The sequence below is a fragment of the Phragmites australis genome, chromosome 7, assembly GCF_958298935.1.
Source record: "Phragmites australis chromosome 7, lpPhrAust1.1, whole genome shotgun sequence".
Taxonomy (NCBI): Eukaryota; Viridiplantae; Streptophyta; class Magnoliopsida; order Poales; family Poaceae; genus Phragmites; species Phragmites australis.
In genome coordinates this window covers 1,868,414-1,886,111 of record NC_084927.1, presented here as the reverse complement: position 1 = coordinate 1,886,111, position 17,698 = coordinate 1,868,414, and the positions used below count along the sequence as shown (strand labels likewise).

At 45.2% G+C, this 17,698-nt stretch overlaps 2 non-coding genes across 2 annotated transcripts; both read left to right on the top strand.

The window, feature by feature from the left end:
• Positions 1–7,741: 7,741 nt before the first annotated feature.
• On the top strand, positions 7,742–7,935 carry LOC133925720 (U2 spliceosomal RNA). Its single transcript, XR_009910989.1, has one exon. It is a non-coding gene; the product is annotated as a U2 spliceosomal RNA (small nuclear RNA).
• Positions 7,936–9,028: 1,093 nt separating this feature from the next.
• LOC133925699 (U2 spliceosomal RNA) lies at positions 9,029–9,225 on the top strand. Its single transcript, XR_009910971.1, has one exon. It is a non-coding gene; the product is annotated as a U2 spliceosomal RNA (small nuclear RNA).
• The last annotated feature ends 8,473 nt before the right edge of the window (positions 9,226–17,698 follow it).

Below are 17,698 nucleotides of genomic sequence, written 5' to 3'. Positions count from 1 at the left end.
ATGCCATCTTCACCAGTTGCCTACTTCTTCTCCAGCTATGATCCTTAGAGTGGTTCACCATTGGCTGACCAGTGTTGGATCAGAGCCCCTACGACACGGAGCTAGATGACATGGACAAACCCACCATGGGTTCATTGTGGTGCCGATGACAGGAAAGATATATGTTATGAAAATGTTGAATCTATTAATTTATGAGTCTAATGAGGCTAACCTACACAGCTATTGGGGGAAAGACCCAGGCCTACAAAGGAGCCCATGTAGCAAAGCAGCCCATGTAAAGGCCCAAGGGGCTCTTTGTAATATTTGTATCCCACTGAGGGCTGGAAAGAAAGTATCACCTCCCCCCTCACCTATATAAAGGAGCTCAGGGGTCAATGGGAAGGGTTGATTCCTCCCACCTCCACTCTCTCTCTTTGCCTGGAATGAAACCCTTCGTCACTGTAGCTGGAAATAGTTCCAACAGTTGGCGCCGTCTGTGGTGATCTGGTTCCAAAGAGTGAGAAGGCCTTCCGACCAAACTTTAAGCCCTCAGATCTGCTAGGCTTCACTCTACTCTCACAACCCATCTGCACATGGGCCTTCAGACAACAAGCCCTTTGCACCATTGGGCGTTAGTCTTCGTACCTGGCCTTTGGGCCAGTGGGCCTTCGGAGCAGTGGTCGTTGGCCTTTGGCCCTGTGGGCCTTCAAATCAGTGGGCGTTGTCCTTTCGACTGGGCATTCGGACTACCCAGCCTTTGGACAACCACGCCAATTCCACCGCACCAATACTTTGGATTAGGCCTTCGCGAGCCAGGCGCGGGCCTTCGGAACAGTGGGCTTCGCAACTATCACGCGTGTTGCGCATTAGACAGGCTTCGGGTAGGCCTTCGGATCGCGCTCGCGGCTGGTGAGGCACAGTCAATCTTCAGCTGGCGGAGTAGGCCTTTGGCCGGCGAGGCCCATCCGGTAGGACTTCGGATGGAGACCCGGACTTCGATGGGCGACGCGAGCCTACCTTCCAGCCGGTGCGGTGAGGGCCCAGCCGGGCTTCGGTTGGCGAAGGGGCGTGGTCCACACGCTCCTTCCCACCTGATCTTTTTGTGCTAAATCCTAATAGAGAACGCACCCCAGCCAGGAACCGAGCCCTGGTCTGCACTGCAGTAGGGTGACATTCAACCACCAGACCGCTCGTGCTTTTGTCTGTCTAGGCACGTTTTATCGCATTGACTATCTTTATAGCGTGTGTGCCATGTATGATAGCATGCATAGGACTCTGACGAGCATATCATTTTTGTCTGATGTCGTATAGCTAGTGTCATGTGTGGTATAGTTGTTGGCTAGGGAGTGATTTTCCCTCACGCTGAAGTTTAGTTGCTTGCCTTGGGCTTAGCGTAGGGTGTTAGCTCATACTGGAGGTTGTTCTAAGTAGGGTGTGCCTTCGTCAGTTATTCGTGCAAGATTCTTACCGCTGGGGATTTGTTTACGTGTTGTATGGCTTCGGCTTTCAGAACACTTGAGCTAGTCGGCAAGGGAGTTTTGCCCTTTTGGGCTTCGTTAGCACGTTTTACCTCGCTAGGGACTATTTTTCCTCCCGCATGCAGTCGAAGCCTGGCACATATTTGTTCATTACTCACATGTCATTTTACATACTTGTTTTACTTAATCATTATTCATTGTGATGTGCCGAAGCAGGGGATCTTGCATACCTGTGTCGGAGTGATTTCGTACACATGCCTATGCATGCATCAAATTATTTATTCTTCATTTACATGCCGAAGCATTTAAATGCGGTAATCAACACCTTTCACGCATACAACTATTTATTCTACGCACATGTTTATTTTCCGCAAGCTTGCATTATGTGTGCATCGAAGCACTAACATTATTCGCAGGTGTTGAAGCATCTACTTTTATGCGCGCGACGTGTCTATAAGCGAAAGTGCTTATTTTTCATGCATTTTTGTTACATATACACCGAATTAGTTACTCAAATGTTATCCTTCATGTGCTCACTTTACACACGCGCCGGAGCACACTACTCTTTCGAATGTGAATTTGCAGGATTCTTAGCCTCTGCAAAAATATTTATTATTCGTATGCAGCTCTTTACCCTTCGCATGAGGAGATTTGTTTCTCAAAGTGCAGGATATATCCTTCGCGTGAATGAATAAACGAATGAGAGCTCTTTACTGAAGTATTTATCTCCACATGTGTGCATCGGCGTCTACCCATCTCTTGTATGTCGAAGCGCTTATTTTTCACGTGTTCGCATTACATTTGCATCGAAGCACGTATTTTTCGCATGAATGCTGAAGTATTCACCTTCTACGTTTGCAAAGCATAAACGAGTCAAAGTACTTGTTTTTATCCTTCACAAGTATATGCGGGTTTTTATTTTCCACTTCAGGGGCTATTTCTCCCTCCCATGCAGGTACTTACCCTTTGCATGATATTGCTCAATATTACATGCCGAAGTGTCTACTCTTTGCATACTCGCATCCTATGTTCTCGTATTGCACGCTGCCAAAGCATTTACTCTTCCAAATATGTGTGCTAACCCTTAGTTCGAGGAACTTCATTCCTCGCTTGCAGGTTTTGGCCCTTCGTTTCAGGTCTTTACCCTTCGCTTGAGAGTTTTAATTCTTCGGTGCATCGAATCATCCATCATTCATATGTGTTTTATTTTTCATATGGCAAAATATACGCTTCATACACCACATTAATGTGCCGAAGTGTTTAGCTTTTTGTGCATTTGCATGAATACATACTTCGCGCATATATACACTTCACACGTTTTTCATTGTATAAGTGCATCGGGATATTTAGTCTTCGCGTATATATGCATCGAACGTTTATTCTTTGCACAGTTGCCGAAGTATTCATTTTCTTTACGCTTGCATTATGTGCATCGAAGCAGCTATTCTTACCCTCTGCTCATGCGAAGCAAGTGTTCTTCAGGTGCTTGCATTACAATTGCATCAAAATGTTCACCCTTCGCTCGTATGGCAAAGCTTTTATTTTTTGCGCGCTCTCCTTACATTTGCGCCGAAGTACATATTCTTCACATGAATGCAGAAGCGGCTAACAGTGCTTGCGCCAGCACTGAAGGCAAAAGAGACCATCAGGAACAAATGGACGAAGTGCTGATTGACCATAAACAAATGCAGTGCACCTCTCGACTTAAAACAAAAGACAGGGGCTGAGACTGTCTGCCACCGCACCGAAGGCAAAAGAGACATTCGGGAACAAAAAGCCAAAATTATGCTTGACCTTAAACAAAGGCAGCGTACCTCTCGACTTAAAACAAAAGATAGTGGCTAAGAGTGCCTGCCCCCGCACTGAAGGAAAAAGGGACCATCTGGAACAAAAAGCTAAAGTGCTGCTTGACCTTAAACGAAGGCAGCGCACCACTTAACTTAAAACAAAAGATGGGGGCCTAAGAGTGCCTGCCCCAGCACCGAAGGCAAAAGAGACTTTCAGATTACATTAATGCATTTATGTATTTCTCCATGCCGTTGCCAGGCTCCGGTCTGGAGCCGACCAGCGGCTAAGGACCAACGGGGTCGAGGACCGCCTCTCCGGTCTAGCATTTGGCCTCACCTCCAACACATTGTCGCCAAGCTTTAGATGGGTTGCCTCTGGAGCATGGCAACGGCTAAGAACCCAAAGCGTCACGCACCACCTCCGGAGCTTATTCCCAAAGGTTCCAGATGGACTTCGTTGGGTTAGAAATCTAGAACAAATTTGAAAGAAGGCCCTACCAACGCTGAACCCAAGGAGTACATGATGGCCGAGAACGACGAGTGCGCCACTGCTTCGCCCAGCCCTCCTTAGTTACCCTACGTATGTACCGCTACCAGATTCCTGAGGCCACCTCTCCCCATGAAGGAACAAAGCTGGCTACGATCTATGTGAAGTCTTGGTACCTCGGTCATCCGAAAAAATAGCCATCACCTACGAAGGGGACAAAGAAGCGTGGCACAAAGGCATGAAGGCACACAGACATGCGGTCACCTGTTTGAAGGATCCCCTTACACTTTGTCCCAAAAAGAGATACAAGGTCCAAACTATAGTTTTAACAACTCGTGCATCCGGAGGATGCGTACAAAAAAGCAACACTACAATGGCAACTACGGCCCATAGTACGGCCATAGTTGAACGGCAAGACAGGGATGTCCCACGGCTCCACAAGAAGCTCCCCCTAAGGCCACCTTCACCTCCTACTGGTCTCGGTAGGGGCCGCGCATGGAGCGGCGTATGCACATCATCTACGGCCTACCTCCGCAGAAGCTGATGCAGTAGCTGGCCCCTGAGCTGTTGAAAGTTGAAGAAGAAAGCTAAGGAGCCACCATCGGGGCCTCCTCCCCCTTCTTCTGAGCCTCCTCCCTCGCTGCCGAAGCCATCAGCTTCTCCGTAGACACCTACTCCTCCTCGTTGTTCTCCATCCACAGGAGATCCCAGTCGGTTTCCTCATCGTCATCAAAAATATCGATGATCTTAACAGGCGCGGTCTCCTGAACTAGGGGTTGAGCAGGGGCAGAGACGAAAGCAGGATACCCACCGGCACCAGTGCCGGCAGTCGAGACGACCCAGCCCCAGTAGAAGAAGTGGAGATCATTGACATCTCCGAAGACTATGAGGAGGAAGACGATGCCACATTCATGTCAAGGTTAAGTGCTCGCTTGTGCGGAAGTGGTAAATCCAACTAGATGACCCCAGCTTTATATCCGAGCCAAGCAGCCACATACACCCAGGAGACAAAGCGGAACCAACGCGGGGTCGATCCATGGCATCCCCCATTAATCCCTGGGGGGCTATGGCCATATCCCGGTCGTTCCGCTGACACGTGGAAACATCTCACGGCAACGTCTCATTTTCTCACATGATTGTCCCGTCACGTTAGTGACCTAGACTCCTTTCGGCGCATGCCAGGGACATCGGCACAAGACCCCGAATGAACCCACGCATTATCCAGTCAAAACACGCCAGTGACACATCCCATCCTGCCATCCTCAAACAGGTAAACGTGGGGAGTCCCCGATCCCACACGTAATCTCCACTCTGAAAAACTCAAATGGCAAGAAGACCCATCACCAAAGAAGTCCAAAGAATCTAAATCGGCATCAGCACAGACCCCAGAGTGCATCTCCTCCACCTATTCCCCTCCGGCCTCGAGTCCCGATACCTCATATACCAACTCCAATAGGCTCCAGAGCATGCCTCCTTTGCCAATACGTCTTCAGTCTTTGACTTCAACGCCGGCTGCACCTTCGACCCCGGCATAAAGCCCGAGGCGTGTCGCCACCACCAATGCACCATCAGCCTTGAGCTTCGCCATCAACACCCACAGTTCCCGCCGAAAAACTTCTCGGGGACAGGGAATTGCCTTCGGGCATTCTAGTTACTATACCAGGCTGCAGTTCGTTTTCCTCTATTCTTCTCACCCCTCCGAACGTCGGGGCCAGAGAATGATGGGGTACTGTTAGGGGGAAAATAGACTACCCTGAGGACAACAGTTGAAGATTTCTACCAAATGTCCCTCTAGAGCCTTCGGTCTCCGGACCCTCAGTAGGAGGCTCGACTTTCAGAGGCTACGGGCCCCTTCGGGCCAACTCTCCAGAACGTACGTGGCCTTCCCAAAACTCGGAGCTACAGCAAGCCTCTCTAGAGCCTTGAGGCTCTGGACTCTCTGCAGGAGGCCTAGCCCGCGGAGGCTACGAACCCCTTCAGGCCACCCCTTCGGTGCCTGTGGGCCTTCCAAAGCCTAAAGATGCAGCATGTCTCCAGAGATAATTTTAGAGAAGAAAGGACACCCCCTGCAACTGACTTAACACAAGGTGATAGGCGATTAGTGCCGGTGCAAGTGGAGCTTATCCTGACACCCCAGTGCGATGAAAGTCATCCTGACACCCCCGACAGAGTAGCGTCGGGCCACAATTAGCGACCGGCTCCCCCTCAGGGGGCATGCACCACAATAGTTACCACAGTAGATATTTATCTTCTATGTAAGGTAAAAAGTAGTTATCCAGTATAAGACCCGGTAATTCGGCTAGGTCCTATATATTTGTATATTGTGATAACTTGTACACTAAGCTACATACCACCCTATAAACAGGGGGTCGTGATCATCTCGGTATCGACGGGTCACAAGGAGAACGTTCAATACAACACAAAGGGCAACACACAGGACACAGAGGTGCACAAACACAAAGTCACGCTATGATACTACCCCTAGATCGATCCATTTTTCTACTATCAATACATTTGTGGTGTTCCTTCGTCTCAAACTTCGTCTCCAATCTTGAGTCTCCTGCTTAGAAGAGACTCTTGTTGTACTTGCCAGGGCAAGACGATCTCTTGCTCCAACAATCCCTCTCTTTCAAGGTAGAGACATTTTGTACTGGAAGGTGCGTATGGAGACTTACCTTTTGAGCCAAGGAAATGCAACATGGGAGATTGTGGATTCAAATTATGAGATCCTTGCTGCTCATACTTCTTAGGCCCAAATTGAACAATATGAAGCCAACAAAAGGCTAGAAATATACTGTTCACCAGCTTGAGTCGTAATTAGTTTGACAGAGTCCAGCTCTTCCATACTACTAGAGAGATTTAGACCACTCTTACCGTCTTTCATGAGGGCACTAACCAAATCAAGGCTCAGCGCCAGAGCACGTACAAACAAAAATATGAGATGTTCATGTATGGCCATGGTGAGTCTTTGGATGCACTGAAGGCCTTTTTCAACCAGCACTAAATGAGTATTTTGTAGTAGTGATGAGGACTTGGCATTGATCGTGGAGAAGTTCACCCACTTCTACAATAACTGACAAGATCGGAGGAGAGGGGGCTCTCGCACATGTTATGAGTGTGGTGACACTACTCACTTCAAGGTAGTCTACCCCAAGCTCAAAAAGAGGGAAGACCGTAACCATGACCACGACAAACACATGAAGAACAAGAAGTATTTTCTCAAGAACCACGACAAGATGGCCAAGAAGGTGGCCAAGGCGGCATCATGAGCATTTGTGGTAGTGCTCAGCGACTTCGACACGTCCTCAAGCGAGGATGAGAGCTCAGAGGAGGAGGAGCCATCCATAAAGAACAAGAAGAAGATCAAGGACTTCACTGGCCTTTGCTTCATGGCGGACAACAATGACAATGACCCTGAGCTTGATTCTTCCGAGGTATCACCTTCCTACGACTAGCTTTCTATTCAGGTCGATACCTTGAATGATGCACTTGTTAGCCAGGTTACATTGCTCAAGAAAGCGGTTCGTGAAGTCAAAGAAATCAAGTCTAGGCTAGAATGTTCATCTTCTGAGCTTGAGTTGCTTAGGTCTAGAGCCAAAGATGAAGAGTGTGATAGTTGCGTTGTGGTCATAAGTGAGCTTGCTAAGCTTCAGACTTTACATGCGCCACAATTGTATGCCATCTCTAATTGATCGATGTTTATATACTACATAGGTAATGCATGTCCAAACCAGTCAAAACACTACATAGGTAATGCATGTCCAAACCAGTCAAAACACATGGCCGCTTCAGGGATTGAACATATCATGGCATCATCATGAGAAATCTTAGCTATCAAAAGATAACCAAAAGGAACGATATGTGAACCAAACCGGATGGGCCTCACCTATAACACTATGACATCTTGGGCTTGCTGATATGTTCGGCTAAATAATTAGAATGCCCACGTAAGGAACGGGGTTGTTTAATTATTTAGTACCACATGGAGCACCATCACACATTCCAATTCATTCCTTTTCTCGGTCTTTTGGCTAACATCAGGTGTAGTATATGTGTTCTTATAATTTTAATATATGATAAGTAGGTTATTTGCCTACTTTGATATTAGATTTTTTTTTTAGGAGAATCCATCATAGTGGCTTAACATCGAGGCCCTCACATGTCACTAGGCGTTGCAATACAGCCCAACCAAAACAAATTAAAGTTAATAAGTCTATGTCTTAGAAGCTTAATGAACTCCATATGTTACACGAAAGAGTGAGCTTAATAATAATTTTTTTATATATTTTTTACTTTTTTATTTAGCGGAATTAGATGCCCATTTCAAAATAAACCCCTATCGCCCGTTCAGGTATAAACCTCACCCGTTCAGTGGGGAAAAATAAATCTCGCCGTCTAGGAGGGCGATCAATATCATCGCCCAATTAGAGAACAAGGAGAGTCCGCCTGACCTACCACCGCGGTTTGCACGGCGGCCATCGAGGCCAAGAAATAGACCTTCTATTAAGAGGGTGAGATTTATAAAAATCCGCTCTCCTGGTGGGTCTGGGAAACAAATCTCCCACTGAGAGGGTGATATGTAATCATCGGGTTCTTTTGACCCTGGTGACTTAATGCTAATCCTAGTGAATTATGCAAATACTTAGTAATAACTGATACTTTGTAAATTGTTAATGACCATGTAGTTACAATGAGAGCGACCCCAATGACCTTTTTTTTTTCTGCATCCGCCCTTAAAACCAAGTGCTGCACACAGTAGCAGCTTGCAAGATAGAGTTCAGACATCAATTTGGCACAAAAGCTAGTTATTCCTTCCAAATTAGTGGCTGGCTAGTATTGCTGGCGTGATACATATTTTCCTTTTTTTTCTAAACGTACATAAACTTTGTTATTTCCTTTATCAATATATTCATCAGTAAGGGCTTTCCCTTGTTCTAAAAAAGAGATGTTGAGGACTTAATTTTGGTTCATTGAGAAAAGAGCAAGACCAATCTGTATTTGGCCACAATATTTGATTCAGTATTTTCTCTAAGGGAACATTGACTTCATTCTATCTGGCCATTGTGCTTTCTTCTCGTGACAAAAAAAAAAGCAAGGCGAGAAATAAAAAGATAAGTCCATTTTGCTCTAACTGGATACGGCCTGTTAGGTTTGCCAAATTCCGCCCAAGTGGCATCTGCACATGGGATGAGGAGGGACAGCTGAAGGTGCTGTTTAATTAGTACCACCTTGGTCAGCTAAGGTGCCGCTTAGCCGGAGGATGCTATTAAAGAAGGCACAACTCTCCATTACAACTCATACCTTTCTCGGCCTTTTGGCTAAGATCAAGTGTAGTATCTGTTCTTATCAGTTTAATATCTGATACGTAGGCCATGTGTCTACTTTGATATTAAATTTATTTTTTGTGGGGGAGGGTCCATCACAGTGGCTTGCCATTGGGGCCCTCGCGTGTCGTCTAGGCGTTGCACTACAGTCTAGGCCTGGCGCACCCCAACCAAATCAAATTAATTTTTACAAGCTATGCATTAGAAGTTTAATTATTTCTGTGTGTTGCCGAAAGAGTGGGCTTAATTCAACAGGTCATAGATTACGGTATAAAACACCACGCTGCTTTCAACGTGGGGTATCACACCAAACAGAGGGAGAGGCGAGGGTAGGGAGAGGAAAGCAGTCTTGCCGGAATCCATAGTTCCAGAAGGTAACTGTTGGAACCGAAGTCCCGAATAAGGAAAGCCTTCGCTCTAAGGGAAGCCGAAGGCTCCTGGGTGTGTGACACGTGTTTAGAGGTCAACCTTTGGCTTCCGACCGAAGGCCTGCCGCAGGCTTCGCCAACGCGGGCGGCAGGAACTGCAGACGTGCCTTCGGGCTTCGACTGAAGGTCCGTCGTGGCCTTCGCTCGCACAGATGGAGGTCATGGTCCAACCTTCGGGCTTTGACTGAAGGTACACCATGGTCTTTGGTTGCATTTCATGAAACACCACTGCAACACCTATGAGTGTTTAGCCACTGGTAGACTTCGACTTGCCATACGAAGGGGGGCGAGAGATCATCCCCAACAATAGCCCCCTACAAGTAAGGTTCATCTTCGATGGGCCGAGCTTGTAAACTGAAAGATGTGTCTCAACGCCGTCCCCTTCGGCCCGTCGAAGGCTTGCGGGGGGCAGGTTGCATTTTTGTAGATTCCCGTCTGAATTGTTGGTTGCGGTAAAAATATGAATTTTATTATTATTTTTTTTTGGTTTTGGTATGACCATCTTGCCCCTCAACAACCGTTACGTCAATGGGCATTAAATGTCTTCGTTGGACATCGAAACGTCTTTTCAGGCTTCGTTTTGATTTCCAACATGTCTCGTTTTAACCGCTCTCCTTTTCACTACTATAAATACAGCTGCAAGGTGATTTCTTTTTAGCACGTGCCATTGCTCAAGCTGTCGCTCTCGTACGAAGCGTCGCATTCTCTTGCTTCCGAGGTTCTCACCATCTTAGATTTTTGAACTCAGCGTGATGGCACCGAAGGCTAGGTCGAACCGCCTGAAGACATATTGGATTGGGCAGTCAAAAGTAGATGATGAAGTGCTAGTCGGCCTTGTGAAGGAAGGACTGATCAACGACATTTCGAAGGTTAAGCTCCCAGGGAGCCATGAGACACCGAAGCCTGCTAATGACGAAGCTGTTGTCTTTGTTGACTATTTTCGCGCAGGCCTCAGCTTCCCTTGCGATGATATGGTGACCAAGGTATTGAAATTATTTGAAGTGTAGTTACACCAGCTCACGCCCAATGCCATTGTGAGGCTAGGTCTATTCGCTTGGGCTGCTCGATCCGAAGGAGCGAAAGCGTCAGCCAGGGCCTTCGCCGCTGCCCGCCGGCTTCATCACTAGCTGAAGCCCGTATTCGCCCGCAGCGTGCAGAGCGAAGCACATTACGGGTGTTTAAACTTCGCTTATTGCGCTGGATTGTCCAAGCCCTCCATCGTGTACAAAAATAAATGGCCGAAGGACTAGACGCAATGGTGGTTCTACCACATGGTGGACCAACAGGAATTTCTTGTTTCAAGATGTGAAGAGGTGAAGGGGAACTGCGCCCCCGATGTGCAGTTGAAGGCGTCTCAGTGGCCTACTCTTGAAGCCTTCGCCAGATCCTTATCCTTTCTACTCCGAACGATAATGAGCTTTTTGGGCTGGCCGTTTCGGATAATCAGATGTTTGGGTTGGTCCTTGCTATCAGTTCCTTGGCTTGCTACTCTGAACTATAATGAGCTGTTTGGGCTGGCCGTTTCGGATAATCAGCTGTTTGGGCTGGCCGTTTCGGATAATCAGCTGTTTGGGCTGTCCCTTGCTATCAGTTCCAATGTTAGACCATTTTTTTACTGCCCAACTGCATGTAATCTTCCTCCCAACAAAATAAAAATAAAATCTTCATCTCATCTTTCCATTCTCGTAGTTTCTGTTTCCAAACACATATAGCAGCCAACATTGGTCTAGTAGTAAAACACTTACCCGCATCTAGAGCAATTTCTCCATCATATGCTGCATGAAAATACAACTTTTATGTAAGTTGCGGTGCTTAGCCCCCAAAGCATTTCTTAATTTCAATAACCAAAAAGACAGTAGCACAAACTGCTTTCTTCCGGTGACAAACAACAGCAAGCCACAACAAAAGAGATAAGTCAATCTGGTCCAGCTGGGTACGACCTGTTAACTTTTGCCAAATTCGGCCCAAGTAGCCTGTGTGCATGGTATCTGGGGTAGGAAGGGCGGTGCAGAAGAGATATTTTTATTTTTTAACTAAAAGTTGTAAATATATGCACCTGTTTTTTAATATTGCATATGTAGATTCCATAGGTCGATGTGGATGCTATTGTAGCCAACTCGATAGGTCCAACAGGCGATAGATTATGGTATAAAACACCATGCTTCTTTCACCGCGGGGTATCACACCAAACAGAGAGAGGGAGAGGGGAGGGGAGGAGAGGGTAGGGAGAGGAAAGCAGCCTTGCCGGAATCCATAGTTGCTGAAGGTAACTTTTCTATCTTAGTATTTTTTTTTACAATCCAGTTAGTTAGCTATCGTCTCTAGTTTTAGATATAGGTTAGGTATAAAATATAGAATTTAATGATATTAGACCTATGATTTTTTGTCTAGACTTTTATAACAATGTACATGTACGGTAAGATTAGTGTTTTAGGGGTACTTCTACTTTTCTATGTAGGTTTTTAGGATAGTTGTAACGCTTGCATCCAATGTTTTAAGGATGCTTGTACTTTTTTATGTAGATTTTTTAGAGATAGTTATACTTTTCTACAACATAGGTTTTTAAGGATAGTTGTAACTACTGGACCAAATATTATTTTAGGGATAATTGTGCTTTTTTGAAGAATGATTTTTTATGAATAGTTGTAACTGTTTGACCTAGTGGTTTAGGGATTGTTGTACTTTTTGATGTAGGTTTTTTAGGGTTAGTTGTAATTGTTGGACCTAGTATTTTAGGGATAGTTGTACTTTTTTATGTACGTTTTTTAGGATAGTTGTAGTTTTTTGACATAGGTTTTTTTAGATAGTTGTCACGTTTGGGCCTACTGTTTTAGGGATATTTGTAATTTTTTACATTGGTTTTTTAGGAATAGCAGTAATTGTTGGACCTAGTATTTTAGGGATAGTTGTACTGGTATTTGATAATACTTTTTTACTGCAACAATCGTGGGAAGGTATGGCTACCGACCACCCAGAGTTGCTTGATCCACGCGTGGTTGAAAGGCACCGCTCTTACCTAATCACCATTAAGGTGGCTGAGCTCCCAGTACTCTGACTTTGGGTTTCATACGAGTTCATGAGGCAACTACAGATGCCATCTTCACCGGTTGCCTACTTCTTCTCCAGCTATGATCCTATGAGTGGTTCACCATTGGCTGACTAGTATTGGATCAGAGCCCCTACAACACGTAGCCAGATGACATGGATGGACCCACTGTGGGTTCATTGTGGAGCCGATGACAAGCAAGCTATATGTTTTGAAAATGTTGAATCTATTAATTTATGAGGCTAATCTACGCAGCTGTTGGGGGAAGGCCCAGGCCTACAAAGGAGCCTATGTAGTAAAGTAGCCCATGTAAAGGCCCAAGGGCCTCTTTGTAATATTTGTACCCCATCGAGGGGTGGAGAGGAAGTTTCACCTCCCCCTCACCTGTATAAGGGACCTAAGGGGTCAAGGGCATGGGTTGATTCCTCCTACCTCCACTCACTCTCTTTGCCTAGAATGAACCCATTCGGCACTGTAGCTGGAAATTGTTCGAACAGTTGGCACCGTCTGTGGGATCCAGTTTCAAAGAGTGGCACATTTTATCGCATTGACTATCTTCAAACCATGTGTGCCACATATGATAGCAGGCATAGGGCTTCGACGAGCACATCGTTTTTGTCTGATGTCGTATAGCTAGTGTTGTGCGTGGTATAGTTGTTGGCTAGGGAGTGATTTCCCTCATGTTGAAGCTTAGCTACTTGCCTTGGGCTTAGCGCTAGGGTATTAGCTCATACTAGAGGTTGTTCTAAGTAGGGCGTGCCTTCGTCAGTTATTCGTGCAAGATTCTTACGGCTGGGGATTTGTTTACATGTTGTATGGTTTCGGCTTTCAGAACACTTGAGCCAGTCGGCAAGGGAGTTTTGCCCTTTTAGGTTTCGTTATCACGTTTTACCTCGATAGGGACTATTTTTCCTCCCGCATGCAGTCGAAGCTTGCCACATATTTGTTCATTACTCGCATTTCATTTTACATACTTGTTTTACTTAATCAATATTCATTGTGATGTGCCAAAGCAGGGGATCTTGCATACCTTTGTCGGAGTGTTTTCGTACACGTGGCTATGCATCACAGCTATATGATGAAGCACTTAATTTTTGAGCATTTGCATTGTATAGATGCATCAAATTATTTATTCTTCATTTATATGCCAAAGCATTTAAATGCGGTAATCTATACCTTTCACTCACAGAAGTATTTATTCTATGCACATGTTTATTTTCCGCACTCTTGCATTACGTGTGCATCAAAACACTAACATTATTCGTAGGTGCTGAAGCATTAACTTTTTACGTGCGTGACGCGTCTATATGCCGAAGTGCTTATTTTTTGCACATTTGTGTTACATATGCACCGAATTAGTTACTCAAATGTTACCCTTCGTGTGCTCGCTTTACATACGCGCCGGAGCACACTACTCTTTCGAATGTGCATTTGCAGGATTCTTAAGCTCTGCAAAAATATTTATTATTCATATGCAGCTCTTTACCCTTTGCATGAGGGGATTTGTTTCTCAAAGTGCAGGATATACCGTTCACGTGAATGAATAAACGTATGAGAGCTCTTTACCGAAGTATTTATCTCCACATGCGTGCATCGCATCTACCCATCGCTTGTATGTCGAAGCGCTTATTTTTCACGTGTTCATGTTACATTTGCATCAAAATACGTATTTTTCACATGAATGCCGAAGTATTCACCATCTACCTTTGCATAGCATAAATGAGTCGAAGTACTTGTTTTCATCCTTTGCAGGTATATGCGGGTTTTCATTTTCCACTTGAGGGGCTATTTCTCCCTCCCATGTAGGTACTTACCCTTTGCATGATATTGCTCAATATTACATGCTGAAGTGTCTACTCTTCACATACTTACATCACATGTGCTCATATTGCACACGTGTCAAAGCATTTACTCTTCCGAATACGTGTACTAACCCTACACTCGAGGAACTTCATTCCTCGCTTGCAGGTTTTGGCCCTTCGTATAGGGTCTTTACCATTTGCTTGACAGTTTTAATTCTTCTGTGCATGAAAGCATCCATCATTTATATGTGTTTTATTTTTTATATTGCAAAAAATACGCTTCATACATCACATTTATGTGCCGAAGTGTTTATTTTTTGTGCATTTGCATGAATACATACTTCGCGCATATATACGCTTCGCATGTTTTGCATTTTATAAGTGCATCGGGATATTTAGTCTCCGTGTATATTTACTTTTCCTTTACACTTGCATTACATATGCATCGAAGCGTTTATTCTTCACACAGTTGTTGAAGTATTCATTTTCTTTACACTTGCATTTTGTGCATTGAAGCAGCTATTCTTACCCTCTGCACGTGCGAAGCAAGTTTTCTTCAGGCACTGGCATTACATATGCATCAAAATGTTCACCCTTCGCTTGTATAGCGAAGCTTTTTTTCCGGACGCTCTCGTTACATTTGTGCCGAAGTACATATTCTTCACATGAATGTCGAAGCATTATCTTCAGTATACTTATTACATAAATGCATCAAAGCGTTTGTTTTACGCATATGCAGATTCTTACCCTTTGCTCGATGGAATATTTATTCCCCATACACAGGTTTTAACCTTCGCATAATTATCGAGGTGCTAATCTTTATGGCGCTTGTGTTATTTACATGCATCGAAACACCTCTTCATTGTGTATACAGGTGCGTCACCCTCCGTGCGAGGGAATATTTATTCATCATGCACAGGTTTAAGCCTATGCATGAGGAGACTTGTATTGCTCATATACATGAATTTTAAATCTTTACAGATGAGGCTTATCCCACATACCGAAGGTTTTATCCTTCGCTGCTACATTTATCATTATGCAGAAGCGTTTACTCTTCGATTGTACTTTTCGTGCATCTATTTAACACATGTATAAAAGACGAGGACTAAGAGTGCCTACCCCCGCACCGAAGACATAAGAGACCTTCGGGAACAAAAAGCCGAAGTGCTGCTTGACCTTAAACAAAGGCAGTGCACCTCTCGACTTAAAACAAAAGACGGGGGCTAAAAGTGCTTACCCCTGCACCGAAGGCAAAAGAGACCTTCGGGTACAAAAAGACAAAGTGCTACTTGACCTTAAACAAAGGCAGCACACCTCTCGACTTAAAACGAAAGACGGGGGCTAAGAGTGCTTGCCCCCGCACCGAAGGCAAAATAGACCTTCGGGAACAAAAAGCTAAAGTGCTGCTTGATCTTAAACAAAGGCAGCGCACCTCTTGACTTAAAGCAAAAGACAGGGGCTAAGAGTGCCTGCCCCCGCACCGAAGGTAAAAGAGACCTTCGGATTACATTAATGCATTTAAGTATTTCTTCATATCCACATACCGAACATACAGCGATTATAATGTGTATTTCATCTCTAGAAAGGGGTGCAAAGCACCCATTGTCCTACATGACAGGAAGTCGAAGTGCCACTGGTCCTTAGGTAAAGACAACACACCAATCAACTTAAAAGGTGGGCAAAGGCCCAGCAAAGAGGACCGAGATACATTCAGCTTTAGGTAAAGGCAACGCTCTACTCAGACTTCGCTGTAGCCACGACGATTTCACCTCCGTCGACTTCGACTACGTCAACCAAAGGGGCTTCAACCGTGATGACTTCGCCTCCGTCAACTCCGACTACATCTAGAGGTGCTTTGGCCGCGACTACTTCGCTTTGGCCGCGACGGTTTCGCCTCTGTCGACTCCGACTACGTCGACCAGAGGGGCTTTGGCCACAACTACTTCACTTCGGTCGCAACAACTTTGCCTCCATCGACTAGGTGTTGACTACAGCCGCGATGCCTTTGATTTGCCAACTTTGACATTGACTAGAGGGCCTCCAACACACAACTTTGCCTTTGGCAGCTTTGAAATCGATAGAGTGTCATCGTCCATGACTACTTCACCTCCGTCAACTCTGACATCAACACAGGGGCTTCATCTTTGTCGACCATGATGTCGACCAGAGGGGCTTCACTCATGATGACTTCGCCCAAGCCGACTAAGACTACATCAACTATGCAGTATCTTTCACCACCCACAAACATCGGCCAAGAGGGGCTACAGGGGGCACCCGGATTAAAGTCTCATCCCAGGTCCCAAGAGTTTGGCCAGCGCACGTAACCGAAGACACGAGGACACCATGGACTTCAATGAGCCGCGATAGTAGTCTTCAAACTCGGCTACCTACGTTGAAGCTACTTTCATCGAAGCCTCGACAGCAGCTTTCGCCGAGCACTTCACTGAAGACCCCTTCGCCGGAATCCCCTTCACCGACCAGGATGAAGAAGAATCTTCGACTTTCGCTGAGGAGGATCACCTCCTGAAGCCGTAGTGGTAGCCTTGTCCGAGCACTTCATCGAAGTCCCCTTCGCCGGAACCCCATTCACCAACAAGGACGAATTCTGTCCCGTCTAGGATAATATACTTCTTGCGCCAGAGAACAAAGTTCCTGATGGCTTCCCCTAAAGTTGTGATCTCATCATCTAGGGGAGTTCCAGCCTACCGCAAACGTAGTTGGGAAATACCATGTCCACATGTACCTTTCTAAAACCAGTTATTACAAGGGTAGTGTGAAACATCATCCCTTTCATGCATGATAAGGCTAGTTCCATGCCAACTTCAAACATAAAACTTATAAATGGTTGATATAGCTTGCACGTTTTGGCTTCCTGAATCTCATCGGTAGGATATGCCTTGTGTTCAACTTCCGGAGCAATGGCTTACCTCTTTTTAGGGGAGGCTATTCACAATGACTGTAATTTCTGATAGATAGGTAGATATCGAACATCCTATAAATAAAAATTGAGATTTTATTCATCATATTTAATGGACCTATCGCCTTCCAACTGGTGACATGTTAAAAAATATTATGTTCCAATGCTCTGAAAATTCAAAACACTATCGAAATAGTCAAAAAAATTTAAAAAAAATGGTGTAGAGGAAACTATTATCTAGCTCTTAATTTTTTTTTAACTCAATCAATTATTGTATAGAGACCATTGCACTATTGTCGATGGCACCCTGTTGCATTGGTTATTTCCTAGTAAGGAACTTCATGATGGCCTTCGAATATTGGTAAATGACAAGGGTTGTCAGTATATGTCCAAGTGCATTGTGGAAGGAGGGGTTGCTGATATATATGTAGAAGATGTCTTTGTGCAAGC